Here is a 22337-nt window from a genome sequence, read left to right as displayed (position 1 = left end):
CTGGCGGCAGCTCCATTGTGCTCTGGGGAACATGCACGTGGGCATCCACGGGTCCAGTGGAGCTCGTGCGACGCACCTTGACAACCAAGGAGTATAGTACACTGGTTGCAGACCACGTACACTCCTTCATGGCGATCACGTTTCCCGATGGCAGTGGAATTTTTCAACAAGATAATGCACCATGTCACAATGGCACGGGCGTGATGAGGTGGTTTCAAGGAACACAGAGGCGATGTCCAATTGATGTGCTAGTGTCTCAACTCGCCATATCTGAACCCTAACGAACACATCTGGGATGTGATTGAACGTGCCGTCAGAGCTCATCGTCCCTCTCCCTGGAATTTGTGGGAATTACGTGACTTGTGCCGAAGGTGGACATACCAGCTATAAGGTAGATGATCATAATGTTCTGACTGATCAGTGTAAATAATCACTACTACATCAGTTAATTTGGAAACTAAAGCATCGATAGCTGGTTTAAAAGACATTAGACTGTCCATCAACATTACAGGCGCCGCACCTTGTAGAACTAACTTCCTAATAGTACTTAAAATTATGACAAACGGAATAGCTGTTGCGCAACTATAGTCAGATCAGTATACAATGAATAGAACTCAAACACTGATTACGTTACAGTTTCGTATTTGTGTACGTTCTTCAGAAACCTACAGCTTGTTGTTAATGCCTTGCCTCTTAGATCATTGTCCTGTGCCTTCACATCTCATTCACAGGTACTGCATTCTCCAGAACACTGGCTGGCTGGCAGGTCGGCCTTACCTACCTTTCCCAATACTTTCAGCAGTCTCAGATTCATTAGCCACTTTTTGTCACTAGAAACTAAGATTTTAGCAGAGAATAAGAAAGTCTGCGTAAATGGACGGTTACATTCTCTTGGGATTTCCCAAAATGACGTTCCTCAGAGAGGAAACAAAGACAGTTTAATAAATGCAATGGATATTAATGTATTGTATTGTTAATGCCTCTACTTATACATGCTGAAGCTGAGCCACATTGACAAAGTTTCGTAGGTTGCTGTTGGTCAGTTTCTTAACATTTTGATGTAAAGGGCAATTGGTCTCTTTTTGGTTCATCAAATGGCAGTTGTACTTCCTTTGATTTCTTACCCTTTTTACTTCTATACCTGAATTACACTGGAAAATGTGCACAAAAATGCAACTGTCGGCGGTAAGGGGTGTGACTTGTTTGGGAACAAACTTGTTCCATTCACTCATTACTCTGTTATTTAGGAACACATTGTACAGAAATTTCGGACATGTTTAAAAGTCCTGAATACAACATCCGTCACAATGAAGGGGAAGGAAGTCATTGTTATTGAAAAACTAAATAAACGTCCAGATTCGTTAGATTTTGTAGAAACAAAATAGTAGTGTCGACATGTTGTTTGCAACTTCTTAAACGTACGAGCCATGTTATTTTCGTCACGTATGTGATATGAATTTCATAACAGAACTATGATACATTTTTCTGCAGCTGGCACGACTGAAAGTGGGATTTGTTAAGATAATCTGAATTTTCGGTTTAGTTAACAGTTGCCATTGAAATGCTAATCCAAAGAGTAGGATACGCCTCTTCAGTGTTTCTCTTGATTTGATAATGAGAGGCTAGTTCTCGGTCATACGTCGGAGCTTCCTATCTAACAGGCACGATATTTCGGAAACTGATCATGATGATATCATCAGGTGCCCTCATTAACAGTTCATCATTTCACCTGATGGATCAAATGTTACAGCTAATCTCTGAAGTTTAAAGTTTAATTTGGAGCATTTATGCATTCCGTAACCTGCTAGTTTGTGGCTTTTCGGAAGCATAAATATGCTCACATGTCTCACTTGTTATTCCACGATTGAGGTTTGACAATTGCCACAGTACTTCCAGCAATTCTACATTGAGCTTTTTTATAACACAACTGCATCAGTTACATTGAACTGTGACTTTTTTTTCTTTTGTTACAGAGTGATTTCCGCGTCCGCCTTGTTGTTGTGCTTCAGTACGGTAAGTACCGAACATGGGAACGCTAAAAATACGAAGAACTCTGCAGCTCTCTCCCGGGAAAACGCCTACGTGTATGAATGAAACTAGAGCACGTTTTTGTACAAGCATACGTGTTATTTCAAGAACGGAAGCAAGCGATCGTAAATCTTTGTGGTTGTTGAACTACTCAACCTTCCCATTGAATTTATTGCTACAGATGAAGAACACAATTTTAACAGTGATTATGTTGAGCACTGTATTTAGTGCAACTGCTGGGTCCATAATAATGTGTCTTCTCTGCATACGAGAACAGGCTAATCCTAGTGGATGTCGGCCCGTTCTGACTTTTGCGTGAACTCCCATATGATGCGAACGTGCATCAAGGTTTCAGGTAACCCGGAATTCGAAACTAAAACCCAACGCTGTTGTAGCCTTAGGACTACAGTATATCTAATAATGCGTGCGCAAGAGACAGTTCTTGAGAACATTTTGGAATTGTGTGCCACTGTTTTATTTACCGGCGAAGTTCAGTCACTTCGATTAAAAATAAACTGCGTCAAAACATACCGAGTATGCCATTTAGTGACAAGTTTCTGTACGATTTACTGTACCATTCGGAGTGGAAACCTGGAAGGCCCTCATAGTATATCACCAGAAATATTAAACCGTTGTATCTAATTATCTTCTTCGTCTTAGTCTACCTTTTTAAACCTACTATCGTATATAACTCTGAGGAATAGATCTGATTTCTTCATAGACTTTTATTACATAGTGGACACTGACTTCTATTAACAGCGTATATTGAAAATCATCACTGAACATTTGAGAAGCATCCTAAATCCTCACTGTACGCAAGCTGAAGTGGACCGTATTCTCGTCATTTTGACTCATAACACAAACTCATATTTCGTCCATGCTGAAATAGCATCTTACCTTTAGATGGTACATCGCACAGATCTAACGAAAACACACTTAAAATCTTTCGATTGTTATGGCACAACCGCAATAACAGTGTCTTATTTTTCAGACGGGAACTCTGAAAATTGGTGGTGTGTATTCTCTTTGCAGTCTTTGCAACTTGTAAGAATTTTCGTAGTTACTATAAACAAACGACATTCTATTTTTTTTGGCTTCCTGGATTTCTTCATACAGTCAACTTAAAATATTTTTTTTTCGTATTTAACATTTCAGATTTATACAGGGTTACTACAGCTGTTCACACACTAATTTTTTTTAACTTAGCGAAGTAAAATTATTCACCTACAAGTTCAACGTAGTAAGAGCATAAGGTAAATATCTGACATAGGATTCACGGAGTAGCGTGATTGGTAGTGCAGCATGATTTGATAAAACTATCGTTTTATGTATGGATCTTAAATCTATCTAAAATTGCATGAATGGATTTTTTAATCTCCTTCTAAAACTGTTACAAAGTAACGTTGAACGTATACCACAATATTACTGTAATACTTCTGTTTCCTGTAGCAAGATATTTATATTGCTTACAAGCTAGTGCCTTAGTCTATACGTTTCTTTATCGTTAGTAGCTAGCAGGGTTAGCAGTCTTGTAGGAAACTGATGACCAGGTCTCTAAGATTATCTCAAGTATTTTTGTGTCTCCATATTCTTGACGCATCGTAGAATACTGTCGTTTAGATTATCTCCTCAAAATAGATATACGGAGATATGGCACCAGTGCTGATTCCGTGAAAGTATTTCTTGAAGTGTCATTCATAAAACTTCCTTGTTGTAATATCTTTTCTGAAACTTGTTGATATATCTGTTTTATGAAATAATGGTACAGCTGAGATTATTGGAAGAAATAACGCCTAACGATTACCTCCGATTTTAGCTACCGTATTCCATTTGTTTCTCTAGTTCACTGTCAGCAGCTTTCTGAGTATGTGAACCACACTGGTTACAGAGACTCTCGTTTTAATGGACGTGGTTACCAATGCTTGCTTGGGAAAAGCGTCACGCTTTTTATTTCCAGGGATTCCAGAGCACCCATTCACTGAAGTCGTTAGATATTTTCGTGGTTTAGGTACTGGATTGGTACAAATGTTCTGAAAGTTTCTAATTAATTACACGGTTGACGTGCTGTCGTATATCATGACTGTGGTTTTTTTCGGTGGTCTCCTGCAAGTTTCAAGGCAGTCACCTGGACTGTGGTCACGGTAGAGTCTCAGTCCAGGTGTCACATTCAATAGCCGCTCAATAGTTTTTGACGCCTGAAGAATTACGTGAAACACAGTGATTATCTTAAACGATGTTCTACACTGTTTAAGACAACGCTAATGAACTCTCCTCGTATAATTTCACGTACTGGGAGCCGTGGTGGCCTGTGCTCAATACTGAATTGTGAATATTGGCCTTCTGTAACCCTTGATTTGGAGCCAGAGGCTCGTACAAGGGTTATCCCACTCAGAGAGGAGCAATTTTGTACATTTCTTCCTTCTTCCATTTAGGCCTGTTGCTTCTCATTACGTCCTGTTCAATACTTGACGGAGATGTATATATCAGATCGTCGATGACTGAAAACAGTGTCACCTTCAGCAATGTGTTACTCGGTTTGGTGTCTTCACAAACTTTGGGGAAAACGTTTTCAGTTGGAATTACCCTTGTACTATCGACAAGACGCAAATTACTGCCACTAACCTGCACATATCATTTGGCTTTATCTCAGAAACTGGTTGCTGGTTTATTGTTTCACGTAATGCCACGAGTACAGTACTGTATTGGGTTAGACACACTCCGGATAATCTATTGTTACGTGGGAAACACAATGTGCAATGCACGGAAGTGGGTACCATTTGCTTGCAGCCGTCTGTAATATACTGCAGTGCATAGTGACCGCGTATGGCATTGTTCCCTGAAGTGGGAGCACTAGAAGTAATTATGTGGCTCCTTTGTTGCAAAGTTAGGAGATTGGGCAGTCGAGTTAATGTCATTAAATATTGCCAGTTCATGAGTCTTTAAAATTGTTGGTGACCACGGTGACAAAAGCAAAGTTCGAGCGTTTTCTCTGAAAAGCTACAAATTGACACAACACTAAAAACTCCCTATTCACGCTCTATTCTGTATCAGACTATTACTATTTCTTGTTTTGGCAATATTGTAATTATTGGCTCTTTACTGTTCCTTGTGAAAAATTTAATTATAGTCCTTAAGGCCGACTCTCACATTTGCCTTGTGTTTTAGACGTTGTTGAAGCAGGAGATTGTTGCATACATTAGTTGCATGCGTGGACAGGAATGTTATTATTTCGTATACTCTGTAAAGCTTTGACTTTGTAGGTAATGAGAAAAAAAGCAATTAAGATTTACATGTAAGTAATGACTAAGGCACAAACATTGTAGTGAGAGAAATAAAGACACTTCCCCTGAATTTCGCAGGGTTTCTGGTGATCGTTAAATCAGTATGTAAAGTTCTCGTTCTTTAACCGATTATGTAAACGAACGTGATCAGAAATTTAAAACAATCGTATATGAAATAATAAATTATTGGGGGCGAAAATGTACAACAGGTTACTTACATTAATAATTTATTCCATCTTTTTTTTAAAAAAGTAAATATTGGACCATCGTTGTAAAGTAGTGTAAATCACACCCAGAAAGACAACTAAAATACCACTAAACTTCAAGCAACCCACTGCAAATCAATGAAATTATTTCTAAGTTCGGTCGCAAATACAACTGGATAAATTCTGTTCGCTAACAAATCGGTTATCAGAAAAGTAAATACTGCTTAATTTACTGAACAAACGAGTGTTGATGAAATGGTTTGCATAAGAAATCAAAAAACAACTTTACTAAATAATGAAGAGAAATGTTATATACGGCTGTAAATTACTAAATGACATGTTATAATTTTAAAAGTCAAATAATCGTTCTCGAAATGTTGAAATAGTGAGTTGCCTCTCTTTCAGTCAGAATCGCGCCACCTACAAATAAAGTTTACTTGCACAAGGCAAACTCATCAATTTCACCAAAAACGTTTATAGAATTCCACAGTTCTAAATAATTTGGAATCCTTTGCACGAAATAAAAAAACAACAATTTAACACATCTGCAACGCCGAAATACGAACATCAAGCAAATTAAACACATTCAAAAACTCAGTCATGAAATAAAAAGACTGAACATCTCATTTTCAGGCTGCCAGTATTGTTACATTTAAATTATTTTTCTCTTATTTTTATAGCAGTTTCATTCGAACTGGAATGATGTTCATAATCTCTTGATTGATAAATTGAATGAAACAAGAGACTGTCACATTATTATCAAAAAATGTAAATTGTTTGTCAACTAAGCAAAATGGCTTTAATTTTGAAACATGTTCCTTTAATTAACCCATGGATTGAATATTCACTAACGACACTCAGTTCTATTACAGTAGGAAAAGTGCAAGATCCTAGTACAGATAACAATGACTAAGGTTAGTGACCACATCAATGAGTTAGAATTTTACACGACTGTGTTATTGTTTAGTTCAGGATTTTCAGATCTAAGCTAATCTGATATGAACAGTGCAGAATTTTATGATTGGTATTTTGCTATGATGATGTGTGCATCTTTAGAGGACGAAAGGTTACGCGGAGAAACATGCTTTGAACCATGGCCTTGAACCACCACCACCATGTCACAGGTTGTTGATGCAGTTCGGACGTCGGTGTCAGTGTTTACGACTTTTCTGTGTTTCAATCGCTATTTGTTAGTAAAGTGTTAGTCCCAAACTTCTTATTTTGCAGGAGTGACAAAAACCTGTTTTCCGGCAATACTTCACGTGTTGAAACTTTCTATGCAGTCTTAAACTTTATTTATGCTAACATATCTTATTAAAGCTTTTTAAATATTTACGTTAACTTAGGCAAGGAACAGGAACATATTTCAACATTGGGCTTTTGCCCTTTTAATTAATAGTGGGGTTTAATGAAACATGGTTGCTTCGAAAGTTGCGTAAACCACAATTTGTTGATAAAAATATAGTGAATTATGGACAACATATGACAGAATGAGAACAATATTAGTTATTGTTACTGAAGTTTTTAAATCAGTCTCTTATCTTTTAAGAAAAATAATCTCACATAGAATTTAACTAACTTTTGCAAAACAGAGTTCAGTGTAGAATCAATATTCATATTGTTTGAAAACTTAAGTTCTCATTTTGTCAGTGCGACAATATAGATCTATTATTTCTTTGTAAATGTGTTTTTATCTGTCTTAAATGTATGGGAGAATTTTAATTATGTCATTGACTTTTCCTTCCTTCAATGGCAGTTTTTCTTTGGGGAATGGCACTAATCGGGAAGCTGAATCCTGATGTAAGGATACTTATAAAGGATGAATGTGTTTTCAATTTATCCTTTGATTAATGGTCTTGTAAGGATTGTTCCTGATTGTTGATTATCGTGAACAAAATGTAGAAGTTACTAATATAGTGTACTTTCTTAGATTGGTCCTCATAATTTAACTTCTACTGATAAAGGTCTTTTGCAGTCACTACTTGGAATTATCAGCTCAGTGAGTCGATGTAGTGTCCAAATTTTATCGTGATTTTGCAGGAATATTTTGATAACATAAAATCTCAGTCACAGTCCAGGAATCTGTAACATCTAACTGGGAAGAAATGCTGTTTCATTTAATTTGTTTGTATATGTTAGACTTAACAAAAATTTTGGGGTAGTATATTTTCTTTCACCCACAACAGTTGTTAGAGAATAAATGAATTTCATCATACTGAGATGGAAAGAATTCAGGTAATCGGAAAGGAAAGAGCATGCCTCATAAGGGCCCTTTCTGCCGACCTTCATGACAGATACGTATTACTGCTTTAATTGTTTTTATATTGTGTACATAAAAAATACTATCTGGGACAAGGAATTTAGGTATTGCTATGATTTTCTTTTAACCATTGTGATGGCACTTGCTGGATGTTTCCCAAGAGTTATAAGTAAGATACAATGCCTTTCCCATGAAGAGCTACCCACAACACAATATAGCACCTCCGCGTCCCGCGCTCACAAAGATACAATGCAACCAAGCCAGAGATATCCAGAATGAAATTTTCACTCTGCAGCAAAGTGTGCGCTGATTTTGAAACTTCCTGGCAGATTAAAACTGGGTGCCGGACAGAGACTCGAACACAGGACCTTTGCCTTTCCCGGGCAAGTGCTATACCAATTGAGCTACCTAATCACGACTCACGACCCGTCCTCACAATTTTATTTCCTCCATTACCTCGTCTCCTACCTTCCAAACTTCAAACAAGTTCTCCTCCGAAACTTGCAGGACTAGCACTACTGGAAGAAAGTTCGGAACGTAGGAGACGAGGTACTGGCGGAAGTAACATTCTGAGCACGGGTCGTGAGTCGTGATTGGGTAACTCAGTTGTTAGAGCACTTGCCAGCGTAAGGCAAAGGTCCCGATTTCGAGTCTCGGTGCGGCACACAGTTTTAATCTGCCAGGAAGTTTCAAGCCAGCGATATGACAATATGATTACAGTATGTGTTAGTCTTTACTTAATGCAGTTAGTTCATAGTATTTCATTTGCGCAATTATATCTTATTTTGTGATTTTGACCATTTGATATCTTATTTTGTGATTTTGACCATTTGATGTTTGAACGACACACTGTATCTCTCACATTGAATCAATGTTCGATAAGTGGCGCACTAGCGCCTTGGGTAAAGCGTGCATGTGCGAATATGACGTGTGGAGACTACGTCAAATGTGGGAATAGCAGTGAGGGGAAATGTTTACCACCCGCAACCCAATTAACTCCTCCCCTCGCGCTGCGCCAAGCCGCAGCCTGCAAGACTGTATTGTTCCCGTTCATACTCACTGTTTCCAAAAACCTATTTAACGTACAGTTTGGATATTGTCTTTTCGCCCTGAATACAGTGACAAATTTTTCATTATATACTTCAAAGATTCTTCGTACTTACCTTGGATTGTACCTAGTCTAACATTCATTATGGCATTCTCCTATTTGTTTTCACGTAAAAAATGGTTCAAATGGCTCTGAGCACTATGGGACTTAACAGCTGAAGTCATCAGTCCCCTAGAACGTAGAACTACTTAAACCTAACTAACCTAAGGACATCACACACATCCATGCCCTAGGCAGGATTCGAACCTGCGACCGTAGCGGTCACGCGGTTCCAGACTGAAGCGTCAAGAGCCGCAAGGCCACACCGGCCGGCCTTTTCACGTAAAAGACTTGTGTATACACCAGATGGATACTCACTTTGTTTGATAACTGGTTATTCACACGAGGCTTTTTTTCACTAAATCAACTGAAATTGCATATCGCCCGAGTAAAGATAACATATGCCGTTGCCTAGGCCAATTTTCACTTAATAATGCCTAAAAAAATCAATTTATAGAAGGCTTTCAGCTAATACTTTTTCTGCCAAGTAATTGTGATTCCAAAGAAAGTTATTCGAATATAGGTTTGTAACTTGATGCCTTTTGACTTATTTCCAGCAGCTGTTAAGATATGGTGTTTCTGCGTAGGTAAAGTAGGTGGGTTTAGCTTCCCTTTTATTTCATTGAATATGATGTACGAAACAAGATTCGTAGCGTTCCTTCGTCTAGCATCACAGGTACACCTATTGTACCTATTTGGACACTAGCGGTCGTCTGCACTTCATGGTATTTTTCCTTTTGTATCGTTTGTCTTACCTTTATATAGGTCATCTTGCTAATTGATTCTTTGTCATACATTAAGAAATAATTGTTTATGCTGTGGTTGGCAGGAGAGCCAACATCGGGTTACTAGAGGAAGCCGAAAAGCACGCGTTTTAGCTCACGCAGGTTGGCGTGAGGTCTGGAACAGGACAAAAAAATTAGAATTTAGAAAAAACGGACGTAGCTGGTGGAATACTTAACTTTAATCCATTAATGGCGAACGTCGCTCTTGACGGTACATGATTCAGTATCAATAGTAACTGGTAATGGCGCCTTGCTAGGTCGTAGCAAATGACGTAGCTGAAGGCTATGCTAACTATCGTCTCGGCAAATGAGAGCGTATTTTGTCAGTGCTAGGAAGTCTCTCTAGACCTTCCGTGTGGCGGCGCTCGGTCTGCAATAACTGATAGTGGCGACACGCGGGTTCGACGTATACTAACGGACCGCGGCCGATTTAAAGGCTACCACCTAGCAAGTGTGGTGTCTTGCGGTGCAACCACAGTTTACTGGCGTCATGCTACCACTCTCGTTTTCCGTCGGTAGTGGGGGCCGATCGCCGCATACCGACTGGGGAGACAGGGTGTGGCCGTCCCCTTCACTCACATCTACAATATTTACAACGCGATCGGTATTTTTGGCGTATTCTGTTCTGCACATTATTGGAGCCGGCGTTTCGCTTATCTTGGTTTATGACGCACCCATAGCCGTTGTTTTCAGAATTGTTATTTATGGGTGCGGATTCATTCCTGTTACTGTACTCTTGTTATGAAACTTCCTGGCAGATTAAAACTGTGTGCCCGACCGAGACTCGAACTCGGGACCTTTGCCTTTCGCGGGCAAGTGCTCTACCAACTGAGCTACCGAAGCACGACTCACGCCCGGTACTCACAGCTTTACTTCTGCCAGTACCTCGTCTCCTACCTTCCAAACTTTACAGAAGCTCTCATTCTGGAAACATCCCCCAGGCTGTGGCTAAGCCATGTCTCCGCTATATCCTTTCTTTCAGGAGTGCTAGTTCTGCAAGGTTCGCAGGAGAGCTTCTGTAAAGTTTGGAAGGTAGGAGACGAGGTACTGGCAGAAGTACGACACTGGCCCATACGTTTGATTGTTTGCAAATTGTTCTCCTTCGCTTTTGCAATAATTTGACTCTGGAGAAACAGTTTTCATGTGACTACTGTCTAGTACTGTTTTTCTGTTTTGATTAGCTGAGGAAGGCTGCTCTTCACTGATAAGTTTGAAACGATCTTTAGTTCTATAGCTTTCGTATCACAATCCATTTTAGCGAGAATTTTATGCCCTCTTTCATTGATGATCTCTTCAACGGCGTCAATATAAGTTTCTGTTTTTGGACGCACTTTTCAGCTGGGTAGAATCGCTGCCAAAGGCGCCGGCCTCGGTCATCTCATTTAATCTTTTTACATCCTTACTGATAAGCCCGTACTCGGTTTTCAAAAACATTTGTGCTAAAGTAGGAAATACTACCTGTTGCACGAGTTTTTCTACACACCCGGTAAATTTTAGCGCACAGACTTCATTTCAGATACGTGTGTTTGAATTGTTGTTACCACTTGAGCTAAGCTTTCGTGTGCGTTTCGTGAACTACTGTGCACCGTTGCAAGTTCCTCGACTTGACGTGCACTTTGACCTTCATCTTCACTCATACTGGAAAGTGTTTTGTATAGGTTACTGTACAAATTATTAAATTTTGTATCTAATTTATTGGTTGCATCTGTCAACTGTGTGTTCAAATTAGTATTCAAATTTTCGAAGTCGTTAGTAAGTGTTGTGACTTTTTGGTCTAAGATACTGGGACTCTGATCCAAATTTTCGAGATAAAATCGGTCTTCAGGTTGTTACAGGAGATGTAAAGAGTTTGAGAAGTAAATTCTTCACTTATTAAAAGATATAAAAGTGAGAAAAGTTTCTTAAAGTTAAGAATGAAGGTGTCAGCAAAAATTAATAATTGTACTTGCATGGCTTTTGTGTGTTTCGTGTCTTTGTATATATGTTCGTGTATATTTCGTAAACCTGTGGAAACCAATATTACGCAACATCAGACGTAGTGGTTAAAAGATAGTACTGTGTGACCATTCAAGTTCGCAATCGCCAAGCGATTCATCATCTGAAATGCAGAAAGTTTAACGAATCTATAGTGCCGAGCTGGATAAGGTGAACAGTGCTAATGGAAAGGTGAACAGTCATCAAAATGTCGACGACAATTTCATCCATATGTAGGTGGTCCAGCAGGGTGTTTCGGCTACACGATGCAGTGGACACGTTAGTAGCTTACGGAATCCGTAGGCAGGTTCAGATAGTCACCCTGAGTGGACACTACAAACCGTTCCCACTCCATCACGCGTGCGAATAACGCTCTGCAGGGTGCGGGAAAAAATAGCATCCCACGCCCGGGTTCCCGGGTTCGATTCCCGGCAGGGTCAGGGATTCTCTCTGCTTCGTGATGGCTGGGTGTCGTGTGATGTCCTTAGGTTAGTTAGGTTTAAGTAGTTTTAAGTTCTAGGGGACTGATGACCATAGATGTTAAGTCCCATAGTGCTCAGAGCCAAAAAATAGCAGCGAGAAACTTCAAACAATGAAGGCAACTCACGCCGAAGATTTAAGGACAATAGAAAAACAAAGGATAGAGAAAATGCAAATTCTTGTCGGAAATTAAAGGAAAGACACGCAGTCGACCTAATTGTAAAAAAGAAAGATAAATATTTCATTGAATGTGAAAAAGAATAAATGATAGGATAAAAAATTTGTAACATTTTCCTTAAATATGTATCGTTATTGATTTACATCTAATTTTAACATAGTGTAAGAAAATTTTTGATGAAATATAACACATACAGAATTTGAAGCGAGGTTCCATGTAGCTGACACACATTACTCAAATAGCATTTTAAAGAATAATGGACATATATGCCAATATCTGAATGGCCAAAAAGGTTTCCGACCCTTCAACCATGAAGGCAAATGACTTCACACCGCGAGGTAGTCGCGCGGTCTCAGGCGCCTTGTCACGGTGCGCGCAGCTCTCCCCGTCGAAGGTTCGAGTCCTCCCTCGGGCATGGGTGTGTGTTTTGTCCTTAGCGTAAGTTAGTTTAAGTTAGATTAACTACAGTGTAAGCTTAGCAACCGATGACCTAATCAGTTTGCTCCCGTAGGGTCTTACCACCAACACTTCACCTTGCCCTTCTGGGTTAAAAAATGTAACACGTATAAATTTGTGTAAATTAATAAGAAAAGCAAATTCAGCACTGTATGCTATGTATATGAATCCACAGCCGACTGTTCGGGACAGGAGTGATGGCACTTGCTAGATGTTTCCAAAGAGGTATACGTAAGACAAAAAAACGAAGTGAGGCGCTGTAGCAGAGATGCTGTTAGATTAGAGAGATTTGACCGTCGCTTTTCATTTTTTCTTTAAGTCATCAGAAAGAGAGTAGTCCGTGGTGAGTCTTGACGAAGAGAGAACGCGAATATTTTATCGCTAATCCTGTTGTAACATTTTTCTTAATAATATTCGATTCTGGGTTAATATAAATAACGTTCAGTAAAATACAGGGCCTGTCTGTTTATCTGATAAGCAGTTCATCACACTGCATCGAAACATGAGTTTCTTTCATTAGGCAACACGGTCAACAATTAGGAAGTTCCTTGGCGTCTGTACACAAGACGACCATCGCAGCAGAGAGAAGACGTAAAGTTTCTGACTGAGAAGAAAACAAAACTAAGAACATTTACTATTAAATTTCCTAGAAAGTTTTTTTTCAGATGTGTTTGATGACGTCTGTTCGGTAGCCGGCCGTAAAAGCATTTCATTAACTCCCGCTTATGGCTTCAAACTTAAGTCATAAAACTCTAATTCATTATCCAGCCAGTAGTAAAAATAAATACTGAGTTGGATAGAATTCAGATAGTTTAAAATGAAAGAGCGAATCTCATTAGGGCCTTTTTCTACCGGCCTACGTGACAGATAAACATGACAGTTCTATTTGTTTTTATATTGTGTGCATGAAACCGTTGTGGGCAGGGAGCTTTATTATTATTACTCTATTTTTCATACAATCACGTACAGTGGAGACAGCGTTTTCCGTTTCCCCGATTTTTCATCTGGCTTGTCATGCAAAGAACAGTAAAATTCCTTACTTCTAATGTGAACAGACAGCTCAGCAACTTAGACACGAATCGCAGCAGCATTAAATGTGGAGATTTTAGGTTTTATTTTAGCTCTTCCCGGACACAGCAGAAGTCTAGTTGTAGTTGTCAACATTTAACATTTCGGTTGTTCCTTTAAATATTTGAAATACAAGTCATAGCTCAGTTTGACATTTGAAAAATTCTGTTTCAAGTGCCTTTACATTTTCTTGACATTAAAATCAGAGTTAAAGTGTTTATTTGTTTCGCCACTGCAGTGACTCTCCAAAATAGGAAATAATTGGATGTGTTCTTGAACCTTTATTTTAGTGCCGGACGGCAGTGTGAAACTGGTATGTTTTCCACGTTTGTCCCCAGGACTGTTACCATCAAGTCTTCTAATCCATATTTTGTTATTCAAAAGTACCTCTTTTCTTTGAGTGCCAAGCATTATGGTATTTGAACGAATTATTTCTACTTTGCTTCCCTTGGTTATTCCTTGGTCTTCTTCTCTTCACATCTTCATTGTCTATAAGGCTCTGTAGAAATATGTCCTGTTCATTGTTTTAAGAATAGTTCTTACCAAAATTATTGAACAAATCCGGACAAATCTCTTCGAAGGTAACAGTATCAAATCATTTCTCCTTACACTTAGAATCAGGATTATTACAATTAGTATTTCGATTACACTGATCAGCCAGAATTATGACTACCGATCGACTATCGATATTCACCCGTCTAGGCGATAGAAGCCTCATCTGGCGAGGAATGACTGCTACTGAGACACATACACAGTGCGTGTAGCATCACTGAGCGTACTATCCGCGTGTTAAAGGATGAAGGTGCGCGGTCTACCTGAGTTTAACCGAGGTCAAATTGTGTTGGCCAGGAAGCTTGGCACGAGCATTTCGGGAACTGTACGACTTGTCGGGTGCTCGAGGAGTGCTGTGGTGGCTGTCTTCAACACGTGGCGAAACTGACGTGAAAAAACGTCCAGACGTCACGGGGTTGGGCTGCCTCCCGTCATTACAGGTGTCAGACGTCGCAGTCTGGACAGACTGGTAAAGCAGGACAGGAGGCGAACTGTGGCGGAACTAACGTCAGACATCAATGTTGGGCAGAGTAGAAATGTGTGTCAACACTCAGGGCACCGAACTCTCCTAACGATGGGCCTCCGCAGCCGACCAGCCATGGATGTTCCAATGTGAACACGAGGACATCGGCAACTACCACTGAAGTGGGCACGTGACCATCGGCACTGGACATGCTGCGCAGTTTCAGAGCGTAGTAAGGTCTAATGATTCCCAATACCTTTTTCGTCATGGCGACTGGAGGACGGGAGTTAGTCGTCTTACAGAGGAACAGCCGCGTGGGATTAGCCGAGCGGTCCAAGGCGCTGCAGTCATGGACTGTGCGGCTGGTCCCGGCGGAGGTTCGAGTCCTCCCTCGGGCATGGGTGTGTGTGTTTGTCCTTAGGATAATTTAGGTTAAGTAGTGTGTAAGTTTAGGGACTGATGGCCTTAGCAGTTAAATCCCATAAGATTTCACACACATTTGAACATCTTGAACAGAGGAACAGCTCCATGACACCTATTCTGTGGAATGGAGACAAGCTGGCGGCGGCTTCATTACGCTCTGGGGTCATCTAGTTCCATTCTTCAACAAGATAATGCGCCATGTGACAAGGCCAGTAGTGTTATGCAGTCTTTCGAGGAACACAGTGGCGAGTTCCAATTGATGTGCTGCTCCTTCCCCCCTCCCCCTCCCAACTCGCCAGATCTGAACGCTATCGAACACATCTGGGATGTAATTGAATATTACGTCATAGTTTATCGTCTCCCTCCCCGGAATTTGTGGGAATCAGGTGACCTATGTATGCAGATGTGGCACCAGCTCCCTTCAGCGACCTATCGAGGGCTCATTTCTTCCATGCCACTACACGTCGCAGCTGTTATCCGTGAGAAAGGTCGACATAGCAATTATTGAGTAGGTGGTTGTAATGTTCTGGCTAAACAATGTAACTAATAAAATATCTGCTTGAATACGGTAACTGCAGTTTAGTATTATTTAATCTTTCACTTACCGACAGTCATTCCTAATGCTTTTCATTGCAGTAACTTTCCTATCATGTTTACATCTACATCTACATGGATACTCTGCAATTCACATTTAAGTGCCTGGCAGAGGATTCATAGAACCACCTTCACAATTCTCTATTATTCCAAGCTCGTATAGAGCGCGTAAAGAATGAACACCTATATCTTTCCGTACGAGCTTTGATTTCCTTTATTTTATCGTGGTAATCGTTCCGCCCTATGTAGGTCGGTGTTAACAAAATATTTTCGCATTCCGAGGAGAAAGATGGTGACTGGAATTTCGTGAGAACATTCCGTCGCATTGAACTACGCCTTTCTTTTAATGATTCCCAGCCCAAATCCTGTATAATTTCTGTGATACTCTCTCCCATATTTCGCATTAATACAAAACGTGCTGCCTTTCTTTGAACTTTTTCGATGTACTCCGTCAGACCTACCTGGTAAGGATCCCACACCGCGCAGCAGTATTCCAAAAGAGGACGGACAAGCGTTGTGTAGGCAGTCTCCTTAGTAGGTGTTACATTTTTTAGTGTCCTGCCAATAAAACGCAGCCTTTGTGTAGCCTTCTCCACAACATTTTCTATGTGTTCCTTCCAATTTAAGTTGTTCGTAATTGTAATACCTAAGTATTTAGTTGAATTTACCGCTTTTAAATTAGACTGATTTATCGTGTAACCGAAGTTTAACGAGTTCCTTTTTTGGGTACTCACGTGGATGACCTCACACGTTTCATTATTTAGGGTCAACTGCGACTTTTCGCATCATTCAGATATTTCTTCTAGATCGTTTTGCAGTTTGTTTTGATCTTCTGATGACTTTATTAGTCGATAAACGACAGCGTCATCTGCAAACAACCGAAGACGGCTGCTCAGATTGTCTCCCAAATCGTTTATATAGATAAGGAACAGCAAAGGGCCTATAACACTACCTTGGGGAACGCCTGAAATCACTTCTTTTTTACTCCATGACTTTCCGTCAGTTACCACGAACTGTGACCTCTCTGACAGGAAATCGCAAATCCAGTCACATAACGGAGACGATATTCCATAAGCACGCAATTTTACTACGAGCTGCTTGTGTGATACAGTGTCAAAAGCCTTCCGGAAATCCAGGAATACGGAGTCGATCTGAAATCTCTTGTCAGTAGCACTCGGCACTTCATGTGAATAAAGAGCTAGTTGTATTTCACAGTAACGATGTTTTCTAAACCCATGTTGACTGTCTGTCAATAGACCGTTTTCTTCGAGGTAATTCATAATGTTCGAACACAATATATGTTCTATAATCCCGGTGCATATCGACGTTAACGATATGGGGCTGTAATATAGTGGATTACTCCTACTACCTTTCTTGAATATTGGTCTGACCTATGCAACTTTCCAGTCTTTGGGTATGGATCTTTCGTTGAGCGAACAGTTGTATATGACTGTTAAGTATGGAGCTACTGCATCAGCATACTCCGAAAGGAATCTAATTAGTATACAGTCTGGACCAGAAGACTTGCTTTTATTAAGTGATTTGAGTTGCTTCACTACTCCGAGGATATTTACTTCTACGTTACTTATGCTGGCAGCTGTTCTCGATTCGAATTCTGGAATATTTACTTTGTCTTCTTTTGTGAAGGCATTTCGGAAGGCTGTATTTAGTAAATCTACTTTGGCAGCACTGTCTTCGATAGCATCTAAATTGTTATCGCGCAGAGAAGGCATTGATTGTTTCTTGCAGCTAATATACTTTACATATGACCAGAATGTCTTTGGATTTCCTGCCAGGTTTCGAGACAAAGTTTCCTTGTGGAAGCTCTTATAGGCGTCGCGCATTGAACTCCGCGCTAAGTTTCGAGCTTCTGTAAAGGATCCCCAATCTTGGGGTTTTGCGTCTGTTTAAATTTGGCATGTTTGTTTCGTTGTTTCTGCAACAGTGTTTTATTCCGTTTTGTATACCAAGGAGTATCAGATGCGTCGTTTGTTAGTTTATTTGGTATAAACCTCTCAATTGCTGCCAATACTATTTCTTTGAATTTAATCCACGTCTGGACTACACTTATATTATTGATTTGGAATGAGTGGAGATTGTCTCTCAGGAAGGCGTCAAGTGAATTTTTATCTGCTTCTTTGAGTAGGTATATTTTTCGCTTATATTTCGAGGATTTGCGGATTGCAATATTTAATCTCGCTACGACAACCCTGTGGTCACTAATCCCTATATCGGTTTTGATGCTGGTTATTAACTCATGATTATTTGCTGCTAAGAGGTCAAGTGTGATATCACAACGGTTTGTTATTCTCGTGGGCTCATGCACTAACTGCTCGAAATAATTTTCAGAGAATGCGTTTAGCACAATTTCGGGTGATATTTTATGCGTACCTCCGGAATTAGACACGTATTTTCACCGACATATCGAGGTTAAATTAAAGTCACCACCAACTATTATCGTATGAGTCGGGTACATGTTTGAAATCAAACTCAAGTTTTCTTTGAACCTTTCAGCAACTGTATCATCTGAACTGGCAAGTCGGTTAAAGAATCGAATTATTATTTTATTCCGGTTGCCAACAATGACGTCTGCCCATACTAACTCACAGGAAGTATCTACTTCAATTTCGCGACAAGTTAAACTACTTCTAACAGCAACAAACTCGCCACCGCCTTCCGTGTTTAGCCTATCTTTTCGGAACACCGTTAGGCTCTTCGCAAAAATTTCGGCTGAGCTTATATCCGGCTTTAACCAGATTTCAGTGCCTATAACGATTTGAGCATTAGTGCTTTCTATTAGCGCTTGGAGCTCTGGTACTTTCCCAACAAAGCTACGACAATTTACAACTGTTATACCAATGGCTTCTGTATCTATGTTCCTCCTGTGTTCAGCCTGCACCCTTTGTGACTGAAGCCCATCTTGTGTTTTCCCGAGACCCTTTAACCCAAAAAACAGCCCAGTCCACGCCATACAGCCCCTGCTACCCGTGTAGCCGTCTCCTCCGTATAGTGGACACCTGACCTATTCAGCAGAACCCGAAACCCAACCACCCTTTGGCGAAAGTCGAGGAATCTGCTGCCTACACGGACGCAGATCCGTCTGAGCCTCTGATTCAGACCGTCCACTCGGCTCTGTACCAGAGGTCCTGTCGACTATGCTGCAAATGGTCAGCTCTGCTTTCATCTTGCAAGCGAGACTGGCAGCCTTTACCACTTCTGTTAGCCGCCCGAAATCAGAGAGAATTTCTTCTGATCCAAAGCGACACACATCATTGGTACCGACGTGAGCAACCACCTGCAGTTGGCTGCACCCTGTGCTCTTCATGGCATCTGGGATGACCCTAACCACATCTGGAATGACTCCACCCAGTATGCACATGGAGTGCTCATTGGTTTTCGTACCCTCCTTGCCAGCCAAGTCCCTAAGGGGCCCCATAACGCGCTTATCGTTGGACCTCCCAACTACCAATAGTCCCACCCTCTGCGATTGCCCGGATCTTACAGGCTGAGTGGTTTCCTTTGAAACAGGGCAGGCTTAGCGAAGTGTCAGCCACAAACAGCACCTGGAACCTGTTTGTCAGACGAACCGGGGAGGCCTTACGTGCGGCCGCCTGGGAAGTCTTTCGCCGCCTGCTTCGCCCTGGGGTGAGGGGTTATTCTCAGTGTGGGCAGTAACTGGGTTGGCCACCGGTGAGGATCGATCGGAGGACTCTGAGGCGCTGGAAGTCCGTTGGATCCCCACGGCCGGCCCACAACAGTGGTGGCCATCCATTGCAGCCTCAAGCTGTGTAACCGAAGCCATCACAGCCTGAAGCTGAGAGCAAAGTGTCACCAACTCGGCTCGCATCCGCACACAACAATCGCAGTCCCTGTCCATACCACAGACGGTGGAAAACAACTATGCAGATAAACAGACTATCGGCAGGTGCTGCGCAACTCTAATGTAGACCCTGACGAAAACACATGAACTGTGTCTAGTAATACGCAGATATTCAAGAACCTATCTACCGAAGCACTCAGATAAAACTAAATAATTTGCACCTGATAAGAAACTTGTCATATATCACACAATCGGTTTACTTTCTGACGCAAACGAAAACGCGAGAACTGTGTCTATTAGATTTTAAATCTACACGCAGAAACTCAAGAAACTAGACTATTAAAGCACACAGATGATATAATAAAATTCGCTCCTGGTTAGGAACTTGTAAATGTCACAAAAGCGGTTTACTTATCTGTAGCTACGTCTGTCGCGATCGGCTACTGCTGCCTGACCGCCTACACAGAAGTGTAGCTCTGCTGATTACGTTTCGTTCACATCGAATTGGATTTGTTCTTCGTTTTCGAAAGAACCTCGTCTTTATCTTCAGAAGTATCATCCGTCCTGAACAATAAAAATCGTAACACATCTTAAAATGAATGTGAACAAATCAGTGAACAGTATTTCACTATTATACATGACTTTCTCACTTGTTTTGGCAGGTGAACCTACTTTAAATGTAATGAGAAATAGCATTTTTTGTTGAAAGAGCGATAGTCCAGTACATCCATCCTCATAATACAGATTTTTAATTATGGTATGAGAACTTAACCACTTGTTATGTGATATTCAAAGCCGTTTTAACAGAAACTGCGTGTCTATGTTAGGAGAAGAAATATCTACAACGAAACGAATTTGCAATATAATATGACTTCCATAGTTTTAACAAAGAGCGATTCATTAGTTCTAGTAATTAAGAGAATACTGGTTAATTGTAGGTGATTTCTGGACAGGCTGTTGATGTTGTTTGGAGCAAATTTCATCTCTATGCATACGTCGCTTCCATTGTGTCTTGTAAAATATGACTTGGTCTCACACTGACCAACTTCTCGTTGCACGACGTACACACAACCACTCTACAGTATCTGATTAAAAGTATTCCGACACCTATTATTGGACATTAATAGGAAGTGCGTCACTGTTTCGCCTTCATGACTGCCTTAACTCGGATGGGGATAGGTATTTGAATGTCTGTGGAGGAACGGAGGACCGCTCGTCTTCAACGTGCCAATCCTGAGAAGGTGGTAATATTGGAAGTTGTGATCTGGAGCGAAGTCGAAACTGTAACTCATCCCAAAAAAAATTCTGTTGCGTTCATGTTGGGACTTTGTGCAGGCCGTTGAATAGCAGGAAAATTCTTATGGACAAGCCACTGCCTCACACGCACTGCCTTATGACAAAAATCATCGTACTGCTGGTGGAAACAGTCATCTTCTCCGAACTCTTCCTTTACGATGTGCGGTACACACTGCTGCAAAACGTGTTCGTATGGCGCCGCATTTATGCTTTCCTTAAGGTGACCACAGTCTAACCACGGAAAACAGTTACAGTTCTGTTAACAACAACCTCCGTACTTCACTGTTAGTACTACACACGATGGTAGGTAACGTGCTCCAGGCATTCGCGAAACTGAAACCCTTGCACAGGACTGCTACAGAGTATAGCCTCGTTGGTAGCTCCAAATCACCCGTTTCCAGCAGTCCAGAGTCCAGTGGTGTGGGCCTTTACACCACGTCACACTACTACAGAAATGTGCGGCTTATGAAGGGCTACGTCACCAGTGTGCGACATTCCTTTTAACTCCATTCACAGAGTCATTGTGCTAGCTGGACTTCTCGTAGCACTTTCAAATTCCCGAGCAATCGCTTTCTCTGATTCCACGATCCTACGCAGTCCTCGACGCTTCCTGTCCGCCAGTACACGGCCTTTGTCTAGACTTGGTTTTTCTTTCCCGTTTCCACTTCGCAGTCACATCACCAGCACTCGACATGAGCAGCCTCAGAAGGGGTGAAGTGTCCAAATGGATCTGTTACTCAGGTGACAGCCAATGAGTAGTCTAAGTCGCTGAACTCTGCTGGTGATCCTACCCTGTACCCTGTTGTTACGTTTTCTCAACTGACAATGCATTCTCCCTGCCTCCTTTTGTAATGGCGGGTCCACCTCCCGTCACATCTGGTGGTCGATCCCGCGTTGCGTAAGTCTGTCCAGATACTTTTGATCACATGGTGTGTATCGCAGTTGCTACTGGAGTGCAGCGCTCGCGCAAAATAATTTACCGTCTGACAAATAATAAAACACCTAATTTCCACTAACATTTTCCTATCGACGTAAAAAATGGTTCAAATGGCTCTGAGCACTATGGGACTCAACTGCTGTGGTCATAAGTCCCCTAGAACTTAGAACTACTTAAACCTAACTAACCTAAGGACAGCACACAACACCCAGCCATCACGAGGCAGAGAAAATCCCTGACCCCGCCGGGAATCGAACCCGGAAACCCGGGCGTGGGAAGCGAGAATGCTACCGCACGACCACGAGATGCGGGCCTATCGACGTAACCCAGGGTAATAATACTGTACATAAAATTACAAAAATTGTCAAAGGTCGTTTTAGTGTATATAG

The sequence above is a fragment of the Schistocerca serialis genome, chromosome 6 (assembly GCF_023864345.2).
Source record: "Schistocerca serialis cubense isolate TAMUIC-IGC-003099 chromosome 6, iqSchSeri2.2, whole genome shotgun sequence".
NCBI lineage: Eukaryota > Metazoa > Arthropoda > Insecta > Orthoptera > Acrididae > Schistocerca > Schistocerca serialis.
The sequence above is the reverse complement of the archived record's forward strand: the minus strand, read 5'-3'. Positions refer to the sequence as shown.